Raw genomic sequence first — 14,935 nt, 5'->3', positions numbered from 1 at the left:
CCCACAGCCGGGTCCTTCCTCCCACTGTGTTCATTTCCAAGTGAATCCTGGAACCCAGGGCCTTTGATGTCACCAGAGTGTTCTGGGAGAGTCTGGAGTGGACTGATCTTACCCTCACTTGCTTTCAACCCCTGTAGACCAGCGGGGGAACCCCCCCCCCCCCACCGCGCGCACCTTCATTTCTTAATCAGTTTTCTTAAGTTTGGGAGACGTTGAATGATCAAGGCTTATCATGGGAGGGGTAGGGCTTGTGCTTCTGATGTGCAAGTGAAGGTTGCTTTAATCAAGGATCTTGCATGTTAAGTCTTAGAACATGTCAAAGTGGGGCCGCTTAAACCTAGATTGTGGTGGTAAAGTTGTGAGAACCAGGGGAACCATGAAAGGAGGTGATGAAGGTGTGAACTAAGGTTGGACCAGCTTTTGGAACTTTGTGTGTATGAGACATGGTCTTTTGTAGCCCAGGCTGGCCTGGAACTTCTTTCTTTCTTTCTTTCTTTCTTTCTTTCTTTCTTTCTTTCTTTTTTTCCTTCCTTCCTTCCTTCCTTCCTTCCTTCCTTTTTTTTTTTTTTTCCCGGAGCTGGGGACCAAACCCAGGGCCTTGCACTTGCTAGGCAAGCTCTCTACCACCACTGAGCTAAATCCCCAACCCGGCCTGGAACTTTAGATATGTAACTAGAGTGTCCTTGAACTTGTGACGTTCCTGCCTCTACTCCTTGAGTGCTGTGATAACCGTGTATTCTACCATGTCTGGTCCATGCAGTGCTGGGGATGGAACACACCCCCCCTTCCTATATGCCCAAGAACTCTACCAACTGAGCCAAATCCCCAGATTGTTTCTGGAATTTTCTTAGTGCTGTGGTTTGGAGGAGGTCCTTTGTCTTCTCTGCGCTCTAGCATCAATGTAGCAATAACAGAGTTGGTCGCCCACCCCCCCACCTCAGCTTCCAATCCAGTAGGCAGTGTTCAAGGTGTGGGAGTGGGGGTGGTCTTAGGATTCCATGAAATGCCCCCTACTCAGAGTCTCATGTAGTAAAGAATTGGTCATCATCCTGTGATGTTAGTGGGAGTTGGTGGGTGTAGAGTCTTGCTGGGCCCTTACAGGGAATATGGGGATTCTGTTCACCTCATGACTTGGCTTCTTGTCTATCAAGAGGTAAATAGCTTCGTCTATCATGCACTCCCTCCATGAGACAACCCCAAAGCAAAACAAACAAACAAAAAACGAAAATCAAACCAAACCAAAACAAAACCCCCAAAAAAACAAAAACCCAAAAGAAAAAAGAAAACCAATAAGCCATGGCTGAAGCTGTGATGTGTGTGTATGAGTGTGTGCGAAAACATATGTATATGCATGCATTCTTCTATTTTTATTTATATGTGAATATGTACATATATATTTTAAAGTATTATTTATTTTATGTATATGAGTACACCATAGTTGGAGACACACCAGAAGGCATCAGATCTCATTACAGATGGTTCTGAGCCACCATGTGGTTGCTGGGATTTGAACTCAGAACCTCTGGAAGAGCCATCTCTCCAGCCCCCATATATGTATATATTTTTAAGATTTATTTTTCTGTGTGTGTGTGGGGGAGGGGGTGGCACGCAGGTACCCTTGGAAGCCAGAAGAGGGCATGGGTGGGATCCCCTGGAGCTGGAGTCACAATCGTGAGCTGCCTTGCATGGGCGCTGGGAGCCAAGCAGGCCTCTGGGAGAGCAGCAAATGCTCTAACTGCTGAGCCGTCTCTCCAGCCCCCGCCACGTTATTTATTATCATTGTCATGTGTTTGCATGCTGTGCGCACATGTGGAAGTCACAGGAGGCTTTGCAGAGTATTTTTTTTTCCTTCCACTTTTAGTTGGATTTTCAGGATCAAACTGTGGTTGCCAGGCGTGTGTGACAAGTCCCTTTTGGCCTGGAAGCTTTTCTTCCTTTCTTTTTAATTGCGGTCTTAAGTTTGTCCCACTAACAGAAAGCTAATATGAGGGGGAATAAACTGAGGTGCAGCCCCTGCAGGTACTCTGTTGCTTCTGGCCTCCTCAGAGTCTTTACGTGTGTGTGTGTGTGTGTGTGTGTGTGTGTGTGTGTGTGTGTGTGTGTGTGCGTGTGTGCGCGTGTGCGCGCGCGCGCGTACGTGCGCACTAAGCACCTCCCCGCCATCCCCGGCTCCTGCACTTCCTTTCCAGTTATTTCCCACTGGAAACAGCAGCTGCTCTTATCTGAGATCCCAGGGAGGTTTTTCTGTGCTGGAGGAGATGTTGTTCCAGGATTCTGCATGGAAAGAGTGTGGGTGTGAGTTACTAGATAGCTTTTGGAAACTAGGACCTAGACATGTACAGATAGGAACAAGAACTGGAACCTTAAATGGAGTCTGGAGAGTTTTTGGTGGATGGTGAATGGGGGAGGAATTAGAGGTGTTTGCGGTGCTGGCGGTGGAGCCTCAGATGTTTTTCACTCTTAGGGCACAGAGATGGCTCAGTGGTTAAGGCAGTTGCCTTACCAGTGTAAGGACTGGAGTTTGGATCCCCAGAGCCCAAATAAATACCTGGCAGGCACTGCAGGCTGCCTGTAATTCCAGCATGGAAAGGTGGAGATGGGATTCCTGGAGAAAGGGGGCCAGCTCATGAGCTACGCTGTACCCATGAGCTCTGGGTTCCACTGAGGGTGACTCTTGACATCAGCTTCAGCTTCGACATGTGTGTGCATGCATGTGCAGAGCACCCACAGCACAAGCAGAGGTGCAAGCACACCTGTGCATACTCAGACACAAAGAATGGAAGAAAAATATCGTCATTGTTGCCTTGAAGTCCCTCAAGGTCCTTACCTTGGGGAGGATGGCTTAAGGCTCTGTAAAAAGTTCGGACCCCGGAAGTTTGTGCGGTGTCTTAACATCATGGCGAACCTCTCTGGAGTCTGTGACCAGACTTCCCATTCATCTCATTTCTGAATGTGGGAACCATTGTTTGGAGACTTTGTCTGAAGCTGCCGTTGGAATCGGAACTATTCGTGTGGAACTTTTTCTCTCTGACCATGTGGGTCCCAGAGATAGAACTCAGGTCGCCAGGCTTGGTGGCGTCACCTTCCTCTGCTGAACCATCTCACCTGTCCCTCTGCTTCACTATTTTCTTTTTTAAATTTAACTCAATTTTATTTATCTATTTATTTTGTCCATGGAGGCCTTATGTTTATGTTTTGCATCTCAAGAAAAAGAATTTCAGGGGAGTGTTTGGTCTTGCTTCCTCATGGCCCATGAGGTTGTCACTATGGCAGAAACAAACCGACAGGTGGGAGCAGATTGTTCTGCCATTTCTCTAGGTCTTTGAGTTGCACATCAAATCACTCCACACTTGTTCAACCTGCCTGTGAGGTTCACGCTGATTTTTCCCAGCTCTGTGATCATCAGTGATGTCAAACTCAGCAACGTGACCATGCTTCAACCATCACAGTTAGGAACCCAACTATGACTTCGATGCACGGTCTGAGGAGGACCCGGCGTTTGCCTCTTTCAGCAGTTGATACCCTTGAGAGCATCTGTTAGGACATTCATAGTGACATCGTGGGAAGATGGCAGAAAGAGGGCTCTTTAATCGTATTCGAGAGACAGGGTCTCACTGTGTAATCCTGGCTCTCCTGGAACTCATTATGTAGACCAGGCTGGCCTGGTGCTGACAGAGGTTCACCTGCCTCTGCCTCCCAGATGCTGGATTAGAGATGTTCAACACTATGCCCAGCCACCTTCCTTTTTTGAAATATGGTTTCTAGTTAGCTGAAGCTTGCCCATTCTGCTAGACTGGCTGGCCACTGGGCCCCAAGGATTGTCCTGTCCCTATCTCTTCTGTTGGGATTACAGACATGTCACAACACTGTTTACATGGGTGCTGGGGATCTGAAACCGGAGCTTCATGCGCATGGTGGATGCTTTCCTCGTCCACTGTAGTGTCTTCCCGGCCCCGTCCTCTGGTCTTCTTTCACACAGGCACTGCCTCTCTCTACTGCGTGACTACAAAGTCTGTCTGCTGTGCTACTTGTGTTCTTTTGAGACAGGGTCTCATGCAGACAAGACTGTCCTTGAACTCTCTGTGTAGCTGAAGACACCCTTGAATCCCCATGCTCTTGTCTCCACCTCCCACAGGCTGAGGGTTACAGAGGCAAACCATGCCAGCTTTGTGCGGTTCTGGGGATGACACCCAAGGCTTCAAGCACAGGGGCAAGCACTCTGCTAGCTTGAGACATGTTTACAGCCCTGTCTGCAAAGGCTTGGCTGGACCTTGCTTCCTTTTGCTTCAGGACTTCCTTCCTCCGTGCAGTCTTGGGGGTGGGGGTGGGGGAGCAGTAGGTAGGAAGCGCTGAGCATAGCGACTGGGAGAGGCAGGGCCACCCGGGCAAAGGTTTATGGGCCTGTTCAGAAAAGGAGTTAGATTGTATCAATGGTGAACCATTGGAGTGCTAAGGGAATTACCGTTTGCTGGTGTAGAAAGTTCACATGGGCTGGGGAGCCAGCTCAATTGGTAAGGTCTTGGAATGCTAGCACACACCGGACCCAGGTTAAAACAAACCAAAGCAAAACAGAACTGTCCTGGCAGCTTGAGTTTGTAATCCCAGTGCTGGGAAAGTGGACGCGAGGGCTTCTCCTAGGGCTTGTTCAGCTGATCTGGCCTGATCAGTGAACTCCAGGCCAGTGTGAGACCCTGTCTCAAAAATGTGGTCGCAGTATGGGGATGTGCCTGCCTAGAATGTATGAAGCCCTGGGCACAATCCCCAGCATCACATAAAATCAGGTATGAAGACGCATACTAATAAACCCCAATCTGAGGTTGTGCAAACAGGAGCATCAGGAGCTGACAGTTGTCCTTAGATATATAGAGTTCAAGGGTAGCCTGGGTTACACAATACCCTGTCTCAGGGAAAAATATAAGAGGCAGAATATGATTGAGGAATATACCTGATGTTGACCTCTGACCTCCATGTATACATGTCTGCGCGCGCGCACACACACACACACACACACACACATTAAATAAACAAATACACAAGTAATATCCTAGTTAGCTTTAATTACCAATTTAACACAGCCTGGAGTCACCCTAGAAGAAAGTCTCCATCGAAGGCTTGGCCCGTGGGCCTGTCTGTAGCAGACTCTCTGCATTGTTATTTGATGTAGGAGGACCCAGCCCACTGTGGGTGGCTCCATTCCCTATGCAGTTGGTTCTGGGTGATAGAAGAAAGCAAGCTAATCTTAAGCCAGAGACTCACCAAGCAGTGATCTCCATGGTTTCTGCTGTACTTCCTTGTCAGTGAGTGCATTCTTTGCTTAAAAGCTGAATGGCAAGCAAGCCTGCCCTCATGTTCACTCTTGAGTGTCTGCCCTGACTTCCCTCAATGAAGTAAGCCAAATAAACCCTTGTATACTCACAGGACAGCTTTCAGAAGTAGGTGCTCTCCTTCCTCCATGTGCTTCCCAGGAACTGAATTCAGGTTGTCAACACCTGACTTTTCCAGCCAAGATACCTTGCTAGCCTGAGGATCGGACTTTAAGGGTAGAGGTATGAAGAGTGGAGAGATCCATTCGAGGACCGTTGAACCAGATGGGGTGAGGAAGGCGGAGGGGCCTGGGCTCTGTCCTCCAGTCTGAGGAGACACAGGGAGCCACTTGAATGGATGTGCTTAGTCCAGGGAGAACATGGAGGAGTAAGAAGGGTGGCAGCCAGAGCCTGAGCCAGGGAGAAAACCTTAGAGAAGAGATAAGCCCTGGGTGTAAGTGAGCTCTTCAGTCTAGAAGGACGGGCATTGCCAAGTGGGAACCAGCAGGGCAGTGGAGCCTTGGAGGGGGGCCGATGATGATCCTGGTTTGTGGTTTAAAATGCATTTAAAGCGAAGTGACTCGAGACTGGTTATGTGGTTTTTCTCTTGAATTCCTTCCCCGGACAGCATGCTAGTGCAGGTAGTGGGGGTGAGGGGTAGAGTGGGTCTTTGTAGGAGGACCTGGCAAGATATCACCTAAGCCTGGTGTGACAGCCGAGCCCAAAAAGAATGTGCTGGGGTTGGCACTTATTGGTGTCTGAGCGAGTGATTGGAAAGAGTGCAGGTTTGGGGCTGTGGTGTTCGAATATTATGTCCCCCATAGGTGTATCTGGTTGGTGGTGCTGTTTGGGGAAGTTCAGGGGGTACAGTCTTGTTGGAGGACAGTTTGCAACCTTTTTGAGTTAAAGACTTGCCTATTTCCAGTTTATTCTCTTGGCTTCGTGCTTGTAGTTCAAGCTGTGAGCTTTCAGTCACTACTGCAGTCACCATGTCTGTGATCACTGCCATGCAACCCCCCCCCCTCACCGCCCATGGACTCTAACCCCCTGGCACCATGACCCCGAATAAACTCTTCCATAATTTGCCTTAATGCCACAGATGGACAGACCAAAGGCTGCGTATCAGGACCCCTGGGTGAAATCAGGTTCACTGGGCAGAGTGAGGCTCCCTTCTTACACATTTAGAGGAAGGAGAAAGTTCTATGCCATGCGATTGGTCGTCATAGAACACGCTTGCTGCCGGGTCTTCTCTGATTCCTGTTAACCTGGGGTATTGTATACAGAGTCGGCTGTGAGGGTGCGGAGAGCAAGAATCTAAGGAAGCAGGTTAACGGGAGAGCTTTACAAAATGGGCGGCCCCTGGCTAACGTGAGCTCCAAGGGTAGAGGTGGAGTGGAGAGCCCAGGGTCAGGCGAGGTCCGTGGTATGGCGGTGTCAGGTTGAGTGAAGGAAAGGCAAACTCAGCAGGCCAGTTAAACGGACCGGTTGTAGTGAAAAGCAGAGAGAAGAGATTTACCACAGCCACACCGGGAAGAACAAGCAAAGAGGTCCGGTGGCCCATCTGCGTCGTCTGGAAGTCAGCAGTTCAGTTCTCAGGTCGGCAGCAGCAGCTTGGTCCACTCACAAACACCTCACAGATGCACCACAGTCCAGTTCGGTAGAGTCGGGCTAGCAACAGCAGTGACACAGCCTAGCAGAGACAGCCAGGCCTCAGCCTTGGCTCGAGTCATCAGGAGGGACCCGTGGGGAGAAGTGTTCAGCTGCGCCTCTTCTCAGGGAATCGAAGATCAGCAAAGACTCGAGACCTACAAGCATCGCACGGCTAGCTGTACCAGCAAGCCAAGCCCTGCCTCCATTACTCCGTGGAGTCCTATTTATCCCCTCCGAACACCACGTGTCCTCCACGTGACTTGCCTCAGCACGTGCCTTCAATTATCCTGAGTCCAAGGAAGTAGCAAGGAATTGCAGCACACCACCAGTGTTTTTCTCTCTACGGAGTCCCGGTAAATATAGTTCAGCTACACAGTATAAGGCAGACCAATACGAACTTATCGTTAGCAAAGAATCTTTCATCATGAATCCTTTCACGTGCTTGCTTGAGCAGGGCGTACCCCCTCCTGTGTCTGCTTCAGCAAAATGTTCCTGCACGAGTCTGCCTTAGCCTTTTACACCGGTGTCCACTTTAACGAAACGTTCCTTCATGTGTTTGCCCCGGCAAAACACCGTCCAGCTGACTTTCCAACGAACCTTTAAGTTTCTACCTCACGGCACCTTGACTGGCCTTCAGTGGTACTGTGCCTTTCTCAACACTTTATAGAACGACCTAGTAAAATTTGAATTTGCATATAAAAAACTCTGCTTAAAATCATGTTAGTAAATAAATGTTCGAGGGCGGGAGAGATGGCTCAATGGTTCAGTGTGTACTGTTCTGACCGAGGACCTGGGTTCAGTTCCCAGCACCCACACTGAGCAGTTCACAAGCACCTGCAGCTCCAGCTGGAGGGCACCTGATGCCCTCGTCTGACCCCTATGGGCACCTGCACTCAGGTCCACCCCCACCTCAGACATAGGCACATAAGAGGAAAAACCTTTGAAAATGAACACAAAATTGAATGTTTTGAAAAAGAACTCCAAACAGAGAATGTGCATCCCGGCCACCAGGGTTTACTAATTGACAGCTGTATTTCACCAAGTGGTACAAATGGCGCCAGGGGGCAGAGCGCAGTGAGGGCGATACCCCGGAGGCGAGGGCATGGTACGGCACCTCCCCACACTGCACACTGCACGGTTACCTTCCTGTGGGCGCTCTCCTTATGGGTGTTTCCTTACGAATTCTCAGGGGTGGCTCAAAACACAACCATTTTATGTTCCCTTCCTTTAAAACAACAGCGACAAAAAGAGGTCACTTTAAGTTTCTAATTAGTGTGTGTCTCTGTGTCGGTGTCTGCATCTGTCAGCGTGTGGGTAGGCAGATGTGACCTCAGGTGCCAGTGGAGTACAGAGAATGGCTTTGGGGCTCCTGCAGTTGGAGATACAGGCAAGCACCCAACATGGGTGCTGGGAACTGAGCTTGGATATGTGTTCTTAACTGATGAGACACCTCACAAGCCAGCCAACCTACTTTTCTTCCCCACCTTCCTCCCTCCCCACTTCTATCCCTTCCCTCCTTCCATCCCCCTCCTGCTCCCTCCCCTTCCTCCCTCCCTCTCTCCCCCTCCCTCCCTCCCTCTCTCCCTCCCTCCCTCTCTCCCTCCCTCTCCGTCCCTCCCTCTTACCTTCTAGTTCCCTTTTTGTTTGTCACAGGGTCCTGTTATTTCCAAGGCTAGCCGGGAGCCACCCATCTCTTTGCCACCTTCTGAGGACCAGGTTTTTGAAAATAATGAGTTGTTTCTTTCAAGATGGTGGATGAGGTGCTTTTTGAGCATTATCCTTTCACATTTATCTACGGGGCGTGTGCTTATGGTGTATGTCTGCAGGTGTGCATGCCTCTGCACGCGCTTGTGGGAGGCCAGACGTCGGCTGGCTTCTGTCGTGCTCCAGTTTTTTGAGTCAAGGTCTCTCACTGAAGCTCTCCCTCTACAGTTTTGGCTGGGTTGACTCTGGGGGCTGCCTCTCTGATCTTTCCCAGGGTACGTGGGACTACAGATGTGTGTTGTTGGAGGGAGTTGGCTGGGGATCTGAGTTAGGTCCCCATGCATGGCAAGCACTTTCTGGGCAGAGTCTCCTCCCTAACCCCTGAAATTTACTTTGAGTTATGCAGTATTTTCAAACCTGGAGATCCAAGTGCTATTCCATATTGGAGCAAGCTGTTGGAGGAGAGAGACTCATTCCATAGTTGAGATCTTCATAATTTGGTTTTAGCAAGAAGTAGTCTAATATAATTTAAACACTGTCTTAGTTAGAGTTACTATTGCCAGGAGAGGAAAGGGTTAATTTGATTTACATGCCCTGAGTCACAGTTCTTTGAGGGAAGTCAAGCAGGAACTGAAGCAGGGCAGGAACCTGGCGGCAGGAGCTGATGCAGAGGCTGTGGAGGGTGCTGCTTACTGGCCTTGCTCTTTGTGGCTCGCTCAGCCTGCTTTCTTTTAGAACCCAGGACCTCCAGCCCAGGGACGGCTCCACCCACAATGGGCTGGGCCCTCCCCCATCAGTTACTAATAAGAAAATACCCTGTAGGCTTGCCTACAGCCTGATTTTATGGGGGCATCTTGCAGGTGAAGTTCCCCCCCGCTTAGGTGACAGTGACTCTAGTTTGTGTCAAGTTGACATGAAACCAGCCAGCACAAAAATGGTATTTGCCTTGGCATTTTCAATTACCATAGGGTTGCCTAAATTTTAGTGGTGTGTGTGTGTGTGTCTGTCTGTCTGTCTGTCTGCCTGCATATTCGTGTGGAGGCCAGAGGTCAATCTCAGTCGTCCCTCAGGAGCCATCTACCTGTGTTTTGAGAGAAAGTCTCTCATTGAGACCTAATGCTTGCAGAGCCGGTGAGGCTGCCTACCAGGGAAACCTGGGTCCTTCTGTCTTCACCTCACTGGTGCTGGCATTACGGGCTGTCTCGTAGGAGCTGGGAACTAACTCAGGCCCTTGTGCCTGCCTGGTTTATACTGACTGAGCTGTCTCTCCAGCCCCCGCATATGGACTTATTTTTTATTTTGGAGTATATGTGTTTGTCTGTGTGTATGTGTGGGGCAGTGGACAAGGCAAGGTTGAGTGGGTTCAGAAATCTCGGTACCCTCATACGTGAGGACAGTAAGTGTTTCATCTACTCCTAACCAGGATCCTGTCCTGTAACACATGGCCACGGCCCCCCATGGGGAGGACTATGACAATCAGTCACGTAGGGGCGGCGCCCCAAGCCCCTCCACACACAGATAAGGCATCCTAATATCTCAGACCAAGCCCATAGAAAGCATCTGCTCTTAGCTCCCAGCCCGCTCCAAAATGTCTGTAAGACCCCATCCTTAGGAGAAATAAAGCAGGAGAGTTATTTCACTAAGGATCGTCTGAGAGTGTCTGTCATAAAGAGCTGTAACACTTGGGGGAAGCGACGTTCTCTCCGGAGCTTTCTCTACTGGAAGCTGCTCTGTGGCCCCGACCTTGGCTCCTGTGGGATGTGCTGCACTGACTCAGGAGCCGTGGTGGCTGCAGCAGACACCTGGCACCTCGCCTAGACCCGGCTCCCCTCCCTGCTCGCACTGGCCCTCCACATAGCATCCTGCTGCTCCAGTGCAACATAGGCCTGGGAAGGTCAACTCCCTCTCCCCTTTAGAGAGGGCAACTCTTCGGCAGCTCCAGCTGGGCCAGAGCCCCACAGATCTCTGCAGATAACATGTATGTGTGTGCATGTGTGTGCAGGTGCTCGAGGAGGCCAGAAGATAGTGTCGGACCCCCTGGGATTACAGTTATAAGCAGCCCGAGGTGGGTTTCAGGACCCAAACTCCAGTCCTCTGCAAGAGCAGCAAGCACTTTTAACTGCTGAGCCATCTCTCCAGCCCCAGACTTTCTTTTTAAACAAACGACATCATAGTTTATATTTTCTGCACCTTGATGCCTTCCTCCACCTCTCATTTAGTGGCACATCCTAGACATTTCCTAGGACAGGAGATAGGGATGTTTCTCTTTCTTTTTAATGGCTGTGTACTCTAAACATTAGCTCTTTCATAATCTATAAAAGTATTTCTGGTGGGTGGATTATTTCCAGATAATTGCATTATATGTAAACACCAAAAAAAAAAAAATTCTTGCACACGTACAATCTCAACATGTAGGGTTTATATCTTTGCCTACAGAATCCATTTCCCCATACATGTGTGTGTGTGTGTGTGTGTGTGTGTGTGTAATTTGCATGTGTGTCAGCACACATTTGTACACAGGTTCACACGTATCTGCGTGTCCCTGCATGCAAAGGTCCTAGATTGACTTTCCATCATTTCCTCAGTCGTTCTTTACACTATTCATGGAAGCAAGGACCCTCAGTTGAACCCAGAGCACAATGATCTGGCTACTCTGGTAAACTAGCTTGCTCTCAGGGATGCCCTGTCTCTGCCTTCTGGGCCCTAGACTTTGAGACAGGCTGCCTGGATTCTGCATTTGTGGATTCTGGGGATCTGAACTCCTGGCCTCACATCTGTGAGGCAGGTTCTTTATCCACTGAGCCATCTCCACAGCCTTTCCCCACACCCTTCCCACACTCTTAGCTTTAGACAAGCTGATGTTTTCTTTGCATTTTCTTAAATAGCAGCTAAATTGGGTGTGGTTCCATGTGTCTATTTACCTCCCTCCCGGTGAATTACTACATATTCTGCTTATTTTAAAAAGTTAGGTGTGGTTGTACATGCCTGCAGTCCTAGCTCTGGGAAGGTGGAGGACCAGAAGTTCAAGGCCATTTTTTGTAGCAAGTTTGAGGCCAACCTGGGGTATTTGAAATCCTATCTCAAAAAGCCCCAAATGAAAAATAAAGGAAAATAAATGGAGTTAAAGGTTGAGTCGTTGGCCTCCCGGGCAGGAACTTTATACATCCCAGATGCCGTCATTTGGCAGAATGCTACTCTTCCCCGGCTTGTCAGTCTTCCACAATCCCCGCCCTCCGTTCGGCCTTCGAGGCTTCTCCAGCTGAACAAGTTCACATGACCTTTCTTGCCCTGTTGGATCTTCTTATTTTTCCCGTCATTGCTTTCTGTTGGGAACTCTTGTTGGAAATAGTCTGGGAGCTAAATGATCACCTTTGTCTTTGAGTTTCAGCTTGGTAAGTGAATCTGGGGTTTCCTTGTTAGCCCTTTTCTTCATCAGCCAAGTCCACAGCCTGCTGTAGCCCTCCAAACGGAGCATGTATAAGGCGGTGCTGAGCTGCAGGGGACGGTAGTTTATTGTCTGTGTGCATGAGTATGAGTGTGTGTGTGTGTGTGTGTGTGTGTGTGCATAGTGGCAGTATGAGTGTGTGGAGAACAACTTGCAGGTGTTGGCTCTGTCCTTCCTCTCTTGCATCTGGGGCTAGAAGTCAGGTTGGGTGGCTAGTGCCTTTACCCACCTCTGAACCAGCCTTTATAATGATGGATGTAAACACTGGCTTTGTAACTCGAGTGCACATTGTGTGTTAACCAGCTGGCCCCTAGCTTGCTGTGATCGAGAGCCCTCCCTTGCGCCTCTTTCTTTACTATTTATTATAGGGATGGCTTTATGGGCTCCTAATCTTCCTTCCCTGTGTAGAGGTCACGGGTGCTGTTACTCAGATATCCATGTCTGGAGACAGGCTCGCTCTGAACCGGGGACTTGCCATGTAGACTAGACTAGCTGGACATTGAGGTCTGAGATCCACCAGCCTGCCTCTCTAGACCTGGGGTTACAAGCATGCACCCCCACAACTGGCTTTTCCTTGGGGGTGCTGAGGATCAAATTCAGGTCCTCCTGCTTTTGGGGCCAGTACTTTCCTGACTCAGACCCGGATTCTGAGTTTTTCAATGGTTTTTTAAAAAATATTATTTATTTTATGTATATGAATACATTGTAGTTGTCTTCAGACACACCAGAAGAGGGCATCAGATCCCATTACAGATGGATGTGAGCCACCATGTGGTTGCTGGGAATTGAACTCAGGATGTCTGGAAGAGCAGTCAGTGCTCTTAACCACTGAGCCATCTCTCCAGCCCTCAATAATGTGTTTTAATGAGCCTTTCTTTGTTGTAACAAAGTATTTGATAAAAATCAAATCTAAAGAAGTAAGGTGCATGGTAGAGCGCTTGCCTAGCAACCACAAGGCCCTGGGTTCGGTCCCCAGCTTCAAAAAAAAAAAAAAAAAAAAAAAGAAAAGAAAAAGAAAAAAAAAAGAAGGTGCAGCTGGCAGTGGTGGTGCAAACCTTTCATTCCAGCACTTGTGAGGCAGAGGCGGGCGGATCTCTGAGGTTGAGGCCAGCCTCAGAGTGAGTTCCAGGATGGTCAGGGCTACACAGAGAAACCCTTCTCTAAAACAACAAACAAACAAGAAAGAAGGAGGAGGGAGAGGAGGAAAGATTCATTTGGGTCATGGTCTCAGAAGCTCATGGCTGCTTGGACCCTTTGCTTTGGGTTTGAGGTGAGGTTGGACATCATGGAGGAGAGTGGGAGCCAAGTGGATTAGTTCAAGCAAGGAAGTTTGTTCTCCCTCTCCCTCTCCCTCTCCCTCTCCCTCTCCCTCTCCCTCTCCCTCTCCCTCTCCCTCTCCCTCTCCCTCTCCCTCTCCCTCTCCCTCTCCCTCTCCCTCTCCCTCTCCCTCTGTGTGTGTGTGTGTGTGTGTGTGTGTGTGTGTGTGTGTGTGTGTGTGTGTGTGTACTTTTGCATGTCTGGTTTCTGTCTGTGTTCTCATTTAGATCCATTCTATACATTCTAATGTTCTCACATTCTGCAGTCATCTCCTGGCTCATTTGTACCATCAGATAGTAGGGTTTTTTTTATTTATTTTTTATTTTTTGTTTTGTTTTGTATGTTTTAAGGCAAAGGCTGTGTCTCTGGAATGGTTACCTGCAAAAGTAAAAGCAAAAGCAGCCACAGTAAACGGACTGTGTGTAGCCCAAACAGGGAACTGTTTCTTTTTTTTTTTTTTTTTTCTTTTGGTTCTTTTTTTCGGAGCTGGGGACTGAACCCAGGGCCTTGCGCTTCCTAGGTAAGCGCTCTACCACTGAGCTAAATCCCCAGCCCCCAGGGAGCTGTTTCTTATCTGTAGAGCCAGGCCAGGGGGTGGCTATGTCCGGAATGATTGGGTTGTCTTAGTCCTTCCCTAATCCTAGCAGGTCAACTGCAGTTTTGGCCTAACTTGGAAACATCAACTCTGCTTACTTCTGATTTGTACTTAAACAGCAGCAGCAAAATCTAGATCTCACGCCAGGAGAGATGATGGGCAGGTTAGTAGCATGGCTTCCCTGCACCGTCCAGCTGCAGGGGATCCGATGCACCAGCGTTCACGTGCACATACTTAAAAGGGTGGGAGGGAGGAAGGCCAGACCTCATGCGTCTACTTCTGGCCTCAAGCTCCCTATGCAGCTGAGGGTAAGCTTGAACTCCTGGTCATACGTGTGCCTCCACTCAAGGTGTATGTGGAGGTGCAGGGGATCAGACCTAGAGTGCTGGGCAGGTGCTGTATGGACCGAGTCACGTCGTAGTCCCCATATTTTGAACTTGGAGCGGAAACAAAGGTTTTGATCTTCAGTGATTATCATTGGTGATTAATTATCATTGGCAAAGAAATGGACTCTATTTAAGATGCAAACAGACGAACAGCAGGAGTAAGTGGTCCTAGGCTCGTTTGTAGAGTCTGCAAACAGCGTGGAGAGCTGAGTGCAGAACTCCAGAACTCACGAAAAGCCAGATAGGTCTGAATGCACCTGGGCTCCCGGCACTGGAGAATGCAGACACAGGCGGGATCCTGGTGCTCATTCCAGGTTCCTCAGGAAAGCCTGTCCAAAAAAATAAAGGAAGGGGGCTCTGGGGAGATGGCTTCCTGCCAAGACTGTCTATCAGAGTTTGATTCTGGAATCCTCCATGTGGTCCAATGAGAAAATCAACTCCAGCAAACTGCCCTCTCATTTCCACACATGCACTGTGGCATGGATGTTTACACGTGCACGCATGTGTGCTCACGTGTGCATGCGTGTGTTCACTT

At 49.2% G+C, this 14,935-nt stretch overlaps 1 protein-coding gene across 2 annotated transcripts in view; it reads left to right on the top strand.

Annotated features, from left to right (window-relative positions):
- The window catches only part of Ralb (RAS like proto-oncogene B), a 36,164-nt gene that overhangs the window by 773 nt on the left and 20,456 nt on the right, over window positions 1-14,935 (top strand).

This window comes from Rattus norvegicus, chromosome 13 (genome assembly GCF_036323735.1).
Source record: "Rattus norvegicus strain BN/NHsdMcwi chromosome 13, GRCr8, whole genome shotgun sequence".
Classification (NCBI taxonomy): Eukaryota; Metazoa; Chordata; class Mammalia; order Rodentia; family Muridae; genus Rattus; species Rattus norvegicus.
Note: the sequence above shows the minus strand (reverse complement) of the source record. Positions and strands in the feature narration are given on the sequence as shown.